The sequence below is a fragment of the Musca domestica genome, unplaced genomic scaffold, assembly GCF_030504385.1.
Source record: "Musca domestica strain aabys unplaced genomic scaffold, Musca_domestica.polishedcontigs.V.1.1 25, whole genome shotgun sequence".
Classification (NCBI taxonomy): domain Eukaryota; kingdom Metazoa; phylum Arthropoda; class Insecta; order Diptera; family Muscidae; genus Musca; species Musca domestica.
In genome coordinates, this window is record NW_026712277.1 from 10,262,232 (window position 1) to 10,275,121 (window position 12,890).

The following is a 12,890-nucleotide window of genomic DNA, read 5'->3' on the forward strand; positions in this document are numbered from 1 at the left end:
TTTAGTCCCAAACAGTTTTTTGTACCAAATACATTTGATAAGTACGGAAAGGTATCATATTTATAGGGTGAGATGAAAAAAAACTGCAACCAACTTCAGACTTCTGTCATTTCCAAGCCACTCGTCCGACAGCTTTTAAAATTACTCCAGTGGCAGCTCATTATATTGTTTACAAGCGTTCAGAAGCATTTTGGTGAGAATTATCCAAAAAAGTTTTCCGTGATGGAATTCAAGCGTGATAGTGTGATTTCTTTATATTTGGCTGGAAAACCACAAGTGGCTATCGTTAGAGCACTCCAGCATTTAAATGTGATTAAATCTTTTGTGTCTCGTAGCATCGCTCGTTACCGTGATACTGGTAGCGTAGCCCGACGTCAAAAAAGTGGACGGAAGAAAACAGCAACATCAGCAGAAATGGTGCGAAAAGTAAAGAATCGACTTGATCGATACCCCCGTCACAGTGGCCGAAAAATGGCTCGTGAGCTGAACACATCGCAATATTCCATTATGCAAATATTAAAAAAAAAATGAGCTCGGCGTAAATCAATTGAAACTCCAAAAAGTGCAAGAACTTACACCGCAACAAAAACAGAAAGAAAATAGATTCAAAAGAGGCAAAGAGTTACTTCGTTGCTCGGTCAAAAGTGGTGAGCTGCCGTATTTGGTTTTCTCCGATGAGAAAATATTCGGTGTGCAAAGTGGTCCGCTGAAAATGTGCACCTTGGTTGGCCACCAGAACTCAAGCGCCGGCCATGGTGATGGTGTGGGCCGCCATAAAAGCCGATGGTCGCTCTATGCTCGTTTAAATCGACTGTGGCATCAGAATAAATGCCGAATATTATCGTGAAAATATTCTGGAGGGTGTATTAAAGCCTTGGGCACGCAAACATTTTGGTCGCAGACCTTGAGCATTCCAACAGGACTCAGCACCGTCGCACTCAGAACGCGCCACCCAAGAATGGTTACAAAATGAGGTTCATCGCTTCATTTCCAGTGCACAATGGCCAACACAATCTCCGGATACCAATCCGTTGGACTACTGTGTCTGGAGTATTTTAAAAAGCAAAGTTGGCACTAAACGCTACCAAAGTGTCGATCACCTCAAGCAAGCGCTTCACCGGGAATGAGCCAAAATACCGAAGAGCAACATTCGGGCAGCGTGTGACGGTTTCACTGGCCGTTTGAAGGCCATAAAGGTGACAAATTCAAACTTATTCGAAAATTTGATGCTATTTCCGACATTTTTGTTTTCATTCAATAAAATTAAAAAAAAAAATGTAAAAATTATGGCGTTTGACTTTGTTGCCATTTTTTTTATCTCACCCTGTGTATTGAATATCTATTTAAAAGTTGAAAAACTGAATAGCAAATTATAGTTGATTTGGTTGGAAATTGGGGCCGAAACATTCAAAATCTTTAAATACAAAACACCAGATGGTACCTTAATATAGCCCACATATTAAACATAAAAAATTACACCTTCATTCAATATTATTGGCGAGGAAGAAACATGTTCCCTGTGAACCCGAAAAGTGGGCATTAATACAATATTTTTGCGAGGTTTAAAAATAACTACTGGGAAACCGAAATTTTAAATAACAGCTGATTTTATTGGACCTTTCTAACGGAATTTTAAAAAAATTTAAAATATCGAAAATGTGTAGGTACCTCTATGTAGGAGGTATATCTAAAAGTGAAGGGATATGTTGGCCAAATTTCAAACATATTCGTACTGTATTTTACTGCATACTTCGAGGTGTTGCAAACGAAATAACCATTTTCCAAAATTCCTTTTTTAATCCATTAAAATACTAAAATTGGTTTGCCTATAAGGTCTTCGTATCTGTCCAATTTTAGGAGAACTTCAAGTTTTTATAGGAAAATTCAATGTAATTTTCATTTATTTTCAATTACTACTGTCCTAATTTTTTCATTATTAAGAACAATTAAACAATTTATCCTTCGTCATCTTGGTCTAGGTCCTTTAAACCAAGCAAATATTTGGAAAAGTTTATATTGAAATACATATTTTGGTTGAATATTCCAACGAAACATTATTTTTTCAATTACAAAAGCTATTTTTTTACCAAAGAATCCAGAGGATTTTTAACAAACTTGCGGATCAATCAAAACAATTCAATGCGATAGGGGCTGGCATCAAAGTCAGTAGTAGCTCAGACAGAACATCAACAAACGGAAAAGAGAGTTTATTTCATTTAATTAATAAAACGGCGCCGCACAAATACACACGCACAAGTCAAAATAGCTTAACATAGACAATGGGCGAAATGTGGATGTCCATGTCAACGATGACGAGGGCTATACCCCCCCCCCCCACACACACACACACAAACACAAGAATAACAACAAAAGTCAATACAATGAAGGATGGATGAATGAGTGAAGGAATGAATGAATGAATGAAAGATTCCATGTAGCTGTTGGCTTTGATGGTTGGGTTATTGGCACTCTTTTTGGCTGGAGGAGGTAATGCAACCAAAAGAAATCCAATACTGGGACAAGACAATAAACAATCGAACAAAATCTGCACAATGACGTCGTTAGTTGTTGTTGCCGCTTTTATCATTCGTTTTGTTGTTATTATATCATTGCACATTCACTTGGTCCTTTTTTTAGATTTTCAAAGTTAAGCATAAAATGCAACAGTTTTCCAACGGCACGCAAGCGGGTCTAAGCACAGTCATATAATTGGTCATTTTCCCATCCCTGCCTCCTCCTACTTCTTCTCCTCCCGCACAATCCAATTTGAATTATGTGACCATTTGTCGTTTCACACGTTTAACGTTTTCTTGTTTGGTAATTTGTCGTTAAAGACTATCGATTAGCTTCTGACAAAATGTTTAGTTATTTAATTAATTATTTTTTTTTTGTTGTCTTGTCTTGTTCTTGTTTTTTTTTTTTGTTTAACAAATTTTCATTCTAATTCATCATCATTGGCGTTGTCGTCGTTGTCGTATCAGGTTCGTTGATGGCGGTAGTCTTCTTGCGTTTCTCTTTTGGGCTTTATTTTCTAAACATCAATTATTTAATTATACTGTCTGGCATTGTTGATTTGTTATTCTGTTGTGTGTTTGTTGTTGCTACTATCGTTTGCTTTTATTTTTATTTTTTTTTTTTTGTTATGGATATTTATTTATTTATATTTTGTTGTTGCCGTTCACAAAACACTCGCCGCGTATCACTCAACGTAACGTTTGGGGATTTCGTTTTTGCCAAGAATGCATATTTCTTTCTTTCATCAATGGAGGAGAAGAACACCATCCGCCACCACCACCACCAACGTTTCGATCTCTTGTCAGTGTCTTGTTTCGTTAAAGTGAATGGGGTCTTTTGAATTGGTTTTGCTTTTTTTTATTCAATCATTCACAATTTTATTTTTTTCCTTTGAGATTTTCTTTAAAACAACAAGAAAACACAACACAAACTAACGGCGAGCGCCAGCGTTTTTACATACACGTCCGTTTGGCTCCACAATTCGCAACGTTGTGAAAAGTTTTTCGTTGGATACCTCCAATGTACGTCGAGCAGTAGTAGCAGCAGCAGCAGCAGTACAACCAACGAACGATGTGCTCAATGTGTGGCAGTCAGAGTGGCGTTAATGTTGCTGCTATATTTGGGGGGCCCATCATCGCCGCCGCCATCGTCATGTGAGTGGTGAAAATCGTTGTGATTTTTCTCTGAGTTTCCTTCCTGTGAGCATCGAGAGCTTTAAGGGTAGCACAAAAGCTTTTATTCCTTTGCATTACTTTGGTCAACAAAAAGCCACAGGTTTTGTTGGAATTACTCTCAATCGCTCTCTCTCTCCTCTTAGTGCCTTTGGGAGATATACTTTGTGTGTGTTTCTGGGGGAGAAAATGTGTGTGAGACTCTCTCTCTCTCTCTCGCTCTTTCTCTGTGTGTGTTTTGCCCCTTTTAATCTCTCTAATAGCTGTGTAAATATGTACGAATTTTGCAAAAGGGGTTGCTTCTTGGTTAATTGTGGGTTTCTTTAATTTAATATGGTTGTTGCTGTTGTTGTTGTTGGGTTTTCTTTTACACATTTTGTTTGTGGGAAAACTGAGAGTTCCTGTGAAGGCAAACATGAGACTGGGGTTCTTGCCATTGTTGTTACTGTTGCTTTCTTGCACCTTTTGTTGATGTAGTATTGCCGTGCTTCTTCTTCTTCTTATCTTGTAATATTGTTGTTGCTGCTGTTTCCTTATTTTGTTTATTTTCTCAGTGCTGTTGTTCTTTGTAAATACAAGCAACACGTTAATCATTTATGCCAAAAAGAAATTGTGATTGTTTGCCGTTGCCGTTGTTTTTTCTTTTTCATAGTAAGTAATGAGAAACAATGAGAAGTGTTATTGTGGAGGGAGAGTGAGAGAGAGTATAATTTCATATATTGTGAGAAAAAGAGTAAGAATTTATTTAAATAGGAATTAATGAAGGGATTTTTAGTAGAGTACAGGTATTTAATGAAGGTAAAAAGGTTTTTTTTTATAAAACACTTTTCAAAAGAATAAATACATATTTAAAGGGAAATTTCGGAAGTTATTAAGTGTTGGTAACACAAGTATGTGTAGAATAAAAATTATTGGCGATTATAATGGAAAGAGTTAGAGAAGGCTGTGATTTAACTTTTTAAAATTTTATACAATAATAATGAAATTTAGAGTTATAACACTAATAATAAAAACAATAATAACAAAAACAATAAATGCTATAACAAACAAGGAACTTCTCCACCATATTTATTACTCCTGCACCCAATTGGGTTGGTTTGAGAACAGAGAATTAGAATTATTTTAAAGTGAGATTGCAATAAATTTTAGGAGCTGAATAAAATCTAGATCGTTTTACTCGATTTTAATCTAGGGCAATAAAAAGTCTAGTTTATAAGGCCACACACGACATCTAGTCAAAATGGCCTGAATTTATGATTAGAATTCCAACCTATTTCAGAAGACGGCCAATTATAGACGGATTTTAAAAATGAAAATGTGGTTGATGATATGAGTTATATCAAGATCATTAAATTTTTGTGGCCGTGTTAGAAAATCCTAAAAAATTCACTACGACAACATCTGTCTACCTTCCACAAGAAGATGATGTGCTAAAGATGTCCTACAGATTGAAAACGTTTAATAGGCATTCTAAAGATGAAAAGGAACACTCCTAAGACAAGGGACTCTTCTCATAGAAAACAGGAAGCACTTCTCATAGAATACCAAGAGCTCTTCTCATAGCAGGGTAGAATCTCTTCTCATAGAAGACCAGGAGCTCATCACATAGAAGACCAGGAACTCTTCTCATAGAACACCAGGAACACTTCTCATAGCAGAGCAGGGCTCTTCTCATAGAAGACAAGGAGCTCTTCTAATAGAAGAGCAGGGGATCTTCTCATAGAACTCTTCTTATGGAAGACCAGGAGCTCTTCTAATAGAAGACTAGGGACTCTTCTCATAGCATCCAGGAGCTCTTCTCATAGAAATCCTGGAACTCTTCATAGAAGATCAGGAGCTTTTGCCATAGAAGAAAAACGACTATGCCCAGAAGTTTTTCTAATTGAAGACAAGGTCTTCTTATTGAACACTGAAAGGACTTCTCACTGAACTCCAAATGGTCTTCCCATATAAGATGACAAGATCTTCTCATTTAAGAAGAGGAGGTTTTCTATTCATAGTTGGTACGAGAGAGACCGTCTTCTAGCATAAGATTAGAAGTTCTTCTAGTTGAAAACTGAAAGACCTATACAACCCGGAATTCGACTTCTCATAGAAGACAAAAAGATCTCTATAAGAAGATTCAAAGGTCTTCTTGTCATAGAAGACCCGCAGGTCTTCTTCTCATACAAGATCAGATAGTCTTCTTCCCATAAAAGAATAGAAAGTAATCTCTTATAGAAGACCACATTGTCTCGAATCTTGCCATCTTGAGGAATGCAGATCCAACATGAAACGCATTTTTGATAGGAACGCGGACAAGTATTTATGTTTGGACAGTATGGAATATCATGGAATCTTTGATGAAGAATTTATGATTATCGGATTCTTTTTGCAATAATCAGCATTTGGATGCTCCTTTAAGCTGAAAGGTTTCTTAAAAATCAGGTTCTTATGGATGTCAATTGGAAGCATTGAATCAATGACATTTGTAACCGAAGGAAGAACCTAGAAGGGTATATAGTTTATATGTTTTTCTACAATGTTGTAATGATCCGGAACATTACAACATTGTGGAGGAACTGGCTTAAGGAAGAACTGTCCTAAGGAGGATCTAAGTCAAGTGTGTAGAAAGAAATGCTTTCCCACCGAAGTCTAATCAAAAAATCGTGGTGGCCGTTAATATTGGTCACTGCAACATTGGGACAGTAACGACAAAACAGGGGAAACATTATCTTTGTCTACTGCAAGCTCTAAAGAGCCCACTAAGAAAAATATTAAGACAAGTTGAACATCATTATTTCCGTCTTACCTTCAACTTATTAGGAGTTCTATAGACCTCGTCTGCTTAGTAGCCTCTTAGCCTGCTATATACCCTAAATATTTTTCGTCGTTCTAAATGATTATGGTTTAAAGATCGTTCCACGTTTACTCTTCATGGCTTTTGGATCTCACTCTCTTTCTCCTGAACAGAATTAAAAAATAACTAAAAATTCCTTTGTATTAATAACATTTCTTAAATTTTTCTCATATTTTTTTACACATTTTTATCCAAGCTAACAAATTCTCTCACTCTGCGGGCTATTTATTTATCCAAAACTATTTAAACTTATCTACTAACCCAAATTTATTGATATTATTTTGCTCTGTCTGCACTCATTATAGCCTACATATTTTTTTTTTCGTTTTTCTGTTTTTGCTGTCAAGCCAAATGTTTAGTTTATTGTTGTTTTTTGCAATAAAACTATCAAAGTAAATTTTGCATTGCCATGCCAGAAAACAAATAAAACGGTGCTAATAAAAATTAACATTTAATAGCTGGCGTGAACACGAAACAGGAGTCGGTGCAGATGAACGTCTACAGCAAAAAGAAGAAAATAAAGGCAGATTGCTACAAATCTTAATTATTGAGTTTTGTGGAAAAATTCGTTTGGCAATTAAAATCTGTCTACGCAGCATATCGATGATGATGATGACAGTACACAATGGCAAAAAAATAGTAGTGGGGGAAAATGCAATTGTGCTAAACCAGTTTTTCACAAATTTTCCAATTATGTCGCCTTAAATGCCATTTTTTCACTGTTCTCTTGTTCCAGTTATTTTTTTGTTGTTGTTAAATAATCTCACAAAACGTCAATGAAAATTTTCAGAGTCGAAAAATGAAATGGCAGTAGCATAAATGTCGCTATAGCTTCTAACTAATATATATTACTTGTGGCTGTGGTTCGGTTGAAGGTTAATGGGTTTCTATTCTCTGTTTTTATTGGAAATTATGCGTATCTAACCGCCTTTATTCGTATCTATCGATTTATCATGTTGAGCCCAGAGCAAAGGCAGTTGGGGTTGTGTAAATGATATTTGTTTGCTTTGCTAGTTTCGTTCACTAATAAAACAAATAGAACAACAACGGCAATATGAGTGAAGTATTTATTTAGTATTGTACATATGTATCTCTAAAGTAGCCAATTGAAAAATGTTGACAAAACTGTTAACATATTGAGAAACTAAAAAAAAGTGGGAAGGTATTTTGTTAAGTGTTTGGCTGTAATTATACTTCACAGGTATGGGACACAATGAAGTATTCCTCTTGGGTCAAACTTTATATTCCTAAATAAACAAAAAATTAAATTATACTCCCTTTTATACATTCTAGTCTTTGAAAATATTCCTTTCAAAAATTAATTAAATCCTATCACCACTTTGTCCAATATTCCTTGATCACAACAATCAATCTCCCACTTTTGCGACATTAAGGTTATAAATATTCTCCTTTGCCTTGGCATTTCTAGTCTAGTTTTGAATTAACTGAATTCCAAGAAGTATTTAATAAATATTTTCCAGTTTTTTATTTTTTGTTTTCGTTTCGTTTTGTTTTCCAGGTAACAAACCTGGTCTTTCTACGTCTGTTGCTAAATGAATTTGTTTTTTTTTTATTTTTATTTTGTACTTTTAATAGCATGTTTGCGAGCCATTTAATTTGTTTTCATACAATTCACACATTTTGTACTATTTTTTATGGCCAATATGGTCATGTGGGGTGTTTTTTGGAAATTCACCCGGAGCTTTGGAAATATTTTGCAAGCCTTAAAATTAAAGAGATTTTTAATTGCCATTTTACTTTTTGGAAAAATACTCTATCGTCTACTAGAAATTTAAAGAAAATACTATATCTCCATAGCCTATTAACTTTTCGTGGGACCTTATTATAAATTTAGATTAAAATTTTTATGGGTAATTATCTGGAGGCCTTGCGGCATTCATTTATTTTTATACCCATTTTTATTTGACTGGCTAATTTTGTAAAGGTGTTAATTTTTTTACTGCATTCTTGTTGTTTTGAAAACCACATTGTATGAAATATTGCAAGACACTCGAGAAAAAAACAGTGAATTCTTAATATTCAACCTCTGTTTTAAGAAAAACCCTTTTAATTTGGATTTGTATAAAAATACATTTCTTTACAATTAGATGCGATGCTAGTCTAGAATTATTCTGAACATCTATTACTGGAGCCAGGGGGTTCTTTATAGAAACACTTAACAGTAGTCTATCTAACGAGAACTTCGTGGCCTTTAGGAAAAGATCGGCACATTTCAATTTGAAAATTTTTCTCTGTGTTCTTCTTTAGAAACGTTAGTGACTTCAAAACGAGATCCAGGAATGCATTATAAGAGGACCTGTAATTTGATAAAAAGATATTGTGTTCTGTCAAAAGAATATTTTGTATTTCCAATAAGACGAACTAATGATTTTCCATAAAAAGATTGGTGTCTTTCTTCTCGTAGGAGAACTGCAAATTTTGTGGTATCCTCTTGGGGTCTTCTATGTGAAAACCTGATTGCCATTTATAAGGAAATCCAAAAAGGAAAGACGTGGTTGACCTTCATACGAAGCGGTTTTTTTGTAGGCGTTCTCTTGATAATTTTCCATAAGGAGATTCGCCGGTGGGAACTGAGAAAAACCAGAAATTTTTAAGAAGACCTACCTATTGTTTCAACAAAAGGCAAGATGATGTCCAACAAAACGAAGTAGTTCTTCTGTAAAAAGGCCTTGCGATCTCCTGTAAATGGAAATCGAGCTAGATGAAAATCCGGCAGTCCTCTACATAGAGTTTTGGCGGTTTCTAGAAGACTGGGTAAAACAAATAATAATGGTCCTCTATAAGAAATTCTATAGCATGACTTGATGTCGATCTCAAAAAAGAAGACGAAAATCTTTTGTAAGAGGAGCTGGCGATCTTTTTTTTTAAGAAATTCCAACTATCTTTTTTAAGATCTACCTGTCCTTTGTAAAAAATTCTTGTTTTTCTAGAAGACTTGGTATTCTTGGAAGACAAAGTTGTTCGTTATTAGAAGGCCTACTGCTTTCTATAAGAAATTCTTTATGAAGATCTGAAACCCATGTGAGAGTAGAAGACTTGGGCCAGGATTCTTGTTCTATGAGAACCTGAAATGAAAAACACTTTCTTTTTATTTTATTTTTTTCACAATTCCTTACATGTCACTTTTTCAACAAAAGACATGATGGTGTCCTCTAAAAGATATTGTTCTCTTCTATGGAAGACTGGCGTTCTTTTTTAAGAGGAGTTGATGTACTTCTGTAAGAAAAACCATATGTCTTCTATGAAAAGCTTTCTTGCGATTTTCTTGAAAATTCTTGGTATTTTTCTAAAAGAAGAACAGGTGGTCGGCTATGAAAAAACTTATTGGGCTTCTGTGAGAAATTTTATATCAGAACTTGTGACCAATTAAAAGAAGAAGACGTAGACTTTCTGTAAGAGAAGCTGGTGGTCTTCTATAAGAAAATACAAGAAGATATATTTGTTTTCTTCAAAAAATGACGAAGCAGAAAAGCAGGTGGTTGGCTATGAGAAGGTCTACTGGTTTTTATAAGAAATTCTATAAGAGGACTTGGTAACCTTCTGAAAGAAGACCTGCTATCCTTCTATGGCAAATTTTGAAAATTTTCTATTAAAAGAAATGCTGGTCTTCTCTAAAAAGATAGAGGTCTTCCATAAAATGAAAAGTCAGACTTCTATATGGCGAACTGATGGTGATCTGATGATTCTGAAGAAGGCCTACATACCTCCTGTAACCAATAGTCTGGTCTTCTATATGAAAATTTGGTGGTCTTCTATAAGAAGACCTTTGGTCTTTTGGTCTTCTCTAATAAGCATTTTTTCTGATAAAATTCTATAAGTCGGACATCTGATTGTCTTTCTATAAGAAAACTGAGAGGTCTTCTATAAGACAGAGAAGGATGTTCTATAAAAAGGCCATGGTTACTCAAATATGAAGACCTTTTGGTATTCTACTTGATGTATGTAAATGAAGCCTAATGACCCTCCTTAAGAAGATCTTGTTGTCTGAGAATGATTGTCTTCTAGAAGGAGACCTGTTGGTATTCTGGAAGAAAGCCCGATGTATTTTTGAAAAATGTATTTTAGATTTAAAAAAAACCTGCTTTCTGTATGAAAGTTGGTGTTCTTATGGTGGCTTTCCAAAAGTAGACCTATTACGAAGACCCGTCGCTTTTCTTTCAATAATATCACCTGGGCGATTTTCTATTAGAAGACCCAATGATTTTCTGTAAAAAACTAATGGTCATCAATAATGTTTATGGTCGTCGGTGAGATTTCATACGGCAGGTGTTCGTTCTGAGTAAAACTTATGTTTTCTTCAGAATGATCAGATGGTCATTTGAAAGTGGAACTAATCCTTATAGACTGGTAGATAAGTGATCGAAGGGACAAGAAAACTCTGTATAGGACCTTGTCCCTGCCATATCTTCTTCTTCTCTCTCTCTCTCTCTCTCTCTCAAAAATATAGATCTTTAAAAACTAATTTTTTTTTTTTTGTATTTTATACTCATCCATTTTTTCTGAGTGTCATTTCCAACAAATATCCCACTTAGATTTCTATATTTCACAGTTTATTACAATTAACAATTGTTTATTGTTTTGTGTAACATTTCACTTGTTTAAATTGAAAAAAAACAACAACATTAAGACGATACAATTCGCTTGGTTCTTTCAGATACTTTGGCACGTGAATTCTGGCACCAAACAAATCGATATTGTCTGACTGAATTCGGTAAGTGTTGTAAAATATTGTTGTTCTTGTCGATCGCAGTTTGTTAATTATTTTCTATTCTCCATTGAGTGTATGTGTTTGTGTGTGTAACCATTGTTAAATAGTTGCTGTTGTTTTGTCTGGTGGCGGCTGGCTGTTCGGTGCATTCATAAGAATGCACTACATTTCGAGAATGTGTGGTCGGTGCTTTTTGTTGTTTTTTTTTTAGTTTCATTTAAGCAAATGACACGTTTTGCGGTTTGATGTCTTATGATTTCGTGTTGTCGTCGTTGTTGTTGCTGTTGTCCAATATCGTACCGAACAACTATTCAATAGGCAAACACAGCGTACGCAGATGATTTGTCGTCGTTTTGCTCTGACCGTTTTTCTATTGAATTTGAATTGGAATTGAAGTGTCTCGTTGCTCTGTGGCCTGGAGGTTTGACGCAGATATGGGCCTCGTTTCGCAAGACGGCTGTCCAGCATTTACACTTTAATTAATATCAATTAATAGCGAACAAATAAATCACACACCGAACAGAGCAATTCGCACCGAACACCGCCGACCACTTTACACTCGCCCGCAATTGGTGTTGATGGACACTTGACACCGTCATAAGGCATAGAAAGATTTTTTTCGGAATTTTTTATAGTGTATTGGCTTTTTACACATTTGAATTTCTTGTTTGCTTTATTTTGTAGTTTCACAAATTATTATTAAATATTTTTTTGGTGTTATTTTTATTGCTTTCTACAATTGTTTTTTTTGATGAATTGTGGTCTGAATTTTGTGGTTGTTCCCCATTTATTTATTTTTGTTAAATAAAATGAATAATTCGTATATAAATATTGATAGGCCCGACTAGACTCTTGGCTCTTTCGTCGACAAACGTCATCGATCAATTATTGTAGGTTTTGGTGTTTTTTGTTGTCGTACAGCCGATATCTGTGTTTAACTTTGTGTTTTGATACGATATCGTTTAGCTGGGAGGTATAGGGTTCAAATACCGGTGCTTCTTTTCACTTGGCGACATAATATTGAACTGAAATGCGTATGAAATTCTATTCGCTACAAGAGCACACTCATCGTCTTCAACACGCTATAATCGAAGAGCGCGTAATAAATGATTGAAAAGCGGCTAGAATTGGAATTTAAAATTCTTTTAAAAAAATTAATAGGTTATAGTGTTGCCAGAAAGATGGAATAATGGAATTGTACTTATGTTATGTGTTTGATAATGGACGGATATATTAGAACAGATTTTTATATAGACGTCAGCTGGAACTTGATATGAGAACAAAATGGGATGAGAATTTTTTTTTCATGGAACAAAAATTGGCAAAGTTCTTCAGAATTGAGAACTGTATTTAAGCTGTTGATACTGAACGCCACTTCAAAAGTCCCAAGGACAGTCTCCCGCTCCTGTGAAAGGAAACAATATATTTCTTGCCAATAACTACTCACAGTTCGAGAAATATACTTTGTCCAGAATAAACCACATTTTAGTCATCGTTAGGTTAGTCCACACCTGACTAGACGCGATTGTCGGTGCACCAGAGGAGTCTTCCAAACTTCAGGTTTTCATACATTCTTGTGAGCCAATTATCTTAACGTCTTGAAACTGTTTTTACTAATTTTAGCAAGAGCTCTTAA

The 12,890-nt window shown here is 35.1% G+C and overlaps 1 protein-coding gene and 1 long non-coding RNA gene across 10 annotated transcripts in view; one reads left to right on the forward strand and one right to left on the reverse strand.

Annotated features, from left to right (window-relative positions):
* LOC101894476 (protein kinase C, brain isozyme) overlaps positions 1–12,890 on the reverse strand; it is a 99,797-nt gene that overhangs the window by 81,706 nt on the left and 5,201 nt on the right. For 2 of the 9 annotated variants that reach the window (XM_020034870.2, XM_020034869.2), the window contains exon 1: positions 3,476–3,735. The exons of 2 other annotated variants lie outside the window; for them this stretch is intronic. The gene's annotated coding sequence lies outside the window, so the exon portion shown is untranslated. Of the gene's footprint in view, positions 1–3,388; positions 3,748–12,890 lie in introns of those variants that run through there. 5 more of the 9 variants (XM_020034867.2, XM_011291938.3, XM_020034868.2 and 2 more) reach the window with 5 other exon arrangements.
* Positions 1–12,890, forward strand: part of LOC131802968 (uncharacterized) — a 128,890-nt gene that overhangs the window by 71,164 nt on the left and 44,836 nt on the right. Inside the window, exon 3 of the long non-coding RNA XR_009342433.1 lies at positions 11,201–11,257. This is a non-coding gene — a long non-coding RNA (uncharacterized LOC131802968). The remainder of the gene's footprint in view (positions 1–11,200; positions 11,258–12,890) is intronic.